At 29.2% G+C, this 3,634-nt stretch overlaps 1 protein-coding gene across 5 annotated transcripts in view; it reads right to left on the bottom strand.

The window, feature by feature from the left end:
• Positions 1-3,634, bottom strand: part of LOC108690545 — a 122,082-nt gene that overhangs the window by 73,092 nt on the left and 45,356 nt on the right. Inside the window, exon 1 of one of the 5 annotated variants that reach the window (XM_018197895.1) lies at positions 1,961-2,106. The exons of the other annotated variants lie outside the window; for them this stretch is intronic. The gene's annotated coding sequence lies outside the window, so the exon portion shown is untranslated. Of the gene's footprint in view, positions 1-1,960; positions 2,107-3,634 lie in introns of those variants that run through there. 5 annotated transcript variants of the gene reach the window in all.

Genomic DNA, 3,634 nt, shown 5'->3' with positions numbered 1-3,634 from the left:
TCATACATTAAGTATTACATAAATTATTACATATAAGTATCGATAAGTATTAAATTTTTATAATTAATATATTAATAATATATCATAAAAAAAATATAATTTTTGGCAATACAAATTAAACAACACATTATTGCAAAAGATTTAATTTATGTAAATTGTATTGATACAAATAGATTCAAATGTTTAATTATGTATAGAAAATAAACTTTTACTATTAATACATAATTTTAGAACTGAAAAGAATTCTGTATAACAAATAAGAAAACAAGTGAATAGATTTCTCGGAGAGAGAAATGTTTTGTAAAATGAGCAGTAGATTTAATGATTAGCTTACACGTGAATGATATAGGAATGAACATAAAAAAACTCATAAAATCAACAAAACCAGTATGTAACCATCACATCTATCCACATCTTCAATCATGCTGATTTTTTTATTTGCAAAAGAAATCTTATTATATCTTAGAAGTTCAGAAAATAATTTTTAATAAACATTCTAACTAATATAAAACAATAGCGTTACTTAAGAAGATTGTAAAATAAATAAATACAGTTCAGATAATTAAACGTTCCAATAATGAACGTTCTCGTAATCAAACTTTAATCAGGGTAATTGGAAATAATAGCTCTTACACCTGTCAGATTCATTATTTGCAAGTAATAATTTTGATACACTTTTGACAAGGAAGTTCATCGAACATTCGATAATCATTTTAAAACTAAGTGCGAGATAACGCGTACCTTCATCATTTCGCGAATCATCTCTCATGCATTGAATTTCGATCTCTAAGATTTCACAATTAGAACAGCTGCATAAAATGTTGTTACTGTCGACCGAAATAAATTATGACAACTGCGACAAGTAACAATTTACTTCAGCCTAACACTGCCATTATGGTGGAACATTTGCAATGATGATAAGACAGTTAACGATTAAAAAAACTAGTTCAAAAAATTCTGAAAATTTCTTTTATAATAGTCTAGTGTAACACTTTATAAGTAATACTTGATAAGTTTACGGTAAATTTTATTCATAAATTTTATTCACTTTGAATACTAAATAAACTCTCTAATTTATATATAATTGTTACTCAATAATATTTCGATTATTATAATAAATTTTTTATGAATAAGAAATTCATTTAACCCTGATCGGTATTCGCTCAAAAATTTCTTTAATTTTTTTCTTTAAAAAATTTCTTTAATTTCTTTAATTTCTTTAATTGATATTTGGTCCAGTGTACCTCAATGTATATCATTTTTCATTTTCAAGATATATTAATTTGAAAATATTTTTTCCATATAATATATGCATTCTTATGGGAAAAGAATTATTTTCAAATACATCTCGAAAACGAAAAATGATATTAAAACAAGTTAAAACGCATTTTAAAAATTAATACTTTCGCGTGATATAAATGAAATTTAGAAATAAAATTTGCTGCTACAATATCATAAAAACTCTTCAAGTCGTCGTGTTTTGTATTTCTGATACTATTTTTCTTAAAAATAAAAATCAAATTTAAGTAATGGATTTGTGTTCAGCAGGTAAAAATACATTGGAAATGAAATTATTCACATTCGCGAAAAAAAAGATCAAATTTTATTGTAATTGGCCCCGAAAAAAAAAACAGGATTGGAAAAGTTACTTTATAAATTATTTATAAGATACTTTTTAGGTTATCTTATATGTATTTGTTATAAAAATTGAGTACAAAAAATAATACAAAATTGGAGCAAATGATAAAATATAATAATATAAAAAATAAACCGAACTTTTCGCACTCAATTTCTACAATAAAAAGTAATTTATCAGTAACTTGTAAAGTAACTTTCTTAACTCTGGAAAAAAATATTCGAGGATAACGAACCTGCAGCGAAATGCCTACGATCGTGAGAAGCAGCAATCTGTGCCGGTTTAATGTCGCGCGATAGAGAAAATTTAAAAGGTAAAACTTACCCCCAATAGTGGTTTAATCCATCCGATATCATATCCAGAATGTCATGTGGCACAATCAAGAGAAAGATATGAAAAAATACAAAACTCTTCACCACCAAGTGCGATGCGAAGCGGAACTCACGGTTTATCCGGGACCGCGTTCGCGATCCGTGTCACCGCGTATTCGCACAACTACCGTTCTTGTTGATGTCACTCCCGTTCGCGCTCGAGTACGAATGATCGCCGAAACGCGACGCCGGTCGTCGCGTCGAGTTGAAGATTAAATTGAGTATTTTCCGTTATTCCTCCGATTTTTTTTTTTTTTTTACAGAAACGTTAATTGTCTGGAAGAACGAACAGTGGATCGCGGCGGACTGAATCGAGAAAAGAAGAAACAAACGGAGCCAACGGGCACGATGAACCGAGTGGGCCGAACGTCGGCGACCAAGTGAGAGGCTAGCGGCACCGCCGCGCAAGTCGCATGACGTCACAGAGTCTCCTCTCTTTTTTGCCATTCCACGGCGAGCACCGCGCGCGAGAAAGGTGCCTGTACCACCTCACAGACCCCTTCTCTTCATTCGCAATGCCCTTCTTCTTAGTGAGGTGCACTACCGAGCGCGGAGGAACATACTTCTTGATGATAGCCCACGCACTTATCGTTTCCGCCGACCAAATTCTTTAGCATTCACATACAGTTGCACAGTTCACGATAAACCGGTAACCATTTCCGGCGCACTGAAAAAAAGATCTGGTAATAACTACCAAATATTGAGTAAAATAATTTCCAAATGTTCAGTTAATATAACCGAAAATAATTTTATTTTTTATAATTTTTTATAAATTTTTTTATAAACATTTAGCAATTATTACTGAATGTTTAGTTATGTTATTATGTTTAATGATACCTACTAAATATTTAAAAAGTAGAATTATTTTATATTAATCGAACACTTGAAATTATTTCACTCAACATTTGGTAGCTATTACTAGAGTCATTTTCTCAGCGTGTTTCGATCTAATGATCTACGATTCAGGACAGCTCAAAATCCAATTCTGAGTTCTTACGAAAAAAATATTATTAATGTTTTATTCACAGTTTTGTGAATATATAAAAGAACGGTGACACATTTTGATGCTTATCGTTATGACTAGACAAAGTGTTCATCATTGTAATATCTGATTCAAGATTTCAATCTCATGAAATTGAAATTTATTGTCTTTTAGGAATAAGTCATGTGTCATATGTCTGTAAGTTTTAAACAATCTAAGTCTAATAATAAATAAATAATACATAAAGTGTTTTCGACTACAGGGAGAAAATTTAGGAGTTTGATTCTAAATGATGAAATAAGATAGAAACCAAGAATGACAAAATTGCGAATATGACTTTGTTTCTTAATCATAAATATATAAATATTCGTGTAAAAAACATGCTTGAAGCACATAAATATTTAGATACTAATTAATAATAATTAAATGAATAAGCTTTCCGAAATTTTGTCATTCTTGATTTTATAATTCTGAATGTTTAAATATTTGTAAAAACTTAAACACAAGAATATTTAAACATTTATAATTAAAAAACAGAATAGTAATCTCAATTTTATTGATTTCCATTTTATATTTAATCATTTAGAATAATTCCTTTTCTCTTGTCAAATAACTCTACAAATACACACACACATATATATATAT

Source organism: Atta colombica, unplaced genomic scaffold (genome assembly GCF_001594045.1).
Source record: "Atta colombica isolate Treedump-2 unplaced genomic scaffold, Acol1.0 scaffold33, whole genome shotgun sequence".
Lineage (NCBI taxonomy): Eukaryota > Metazoa > Arthropoda > Insecta > Hymenoptera > Formicidae > Atta > Atta colombica.
Note: the sequence above shows the minus strand (reverse complement) of the source record. Positions and strands in the feature narration are given on the sequence as shown.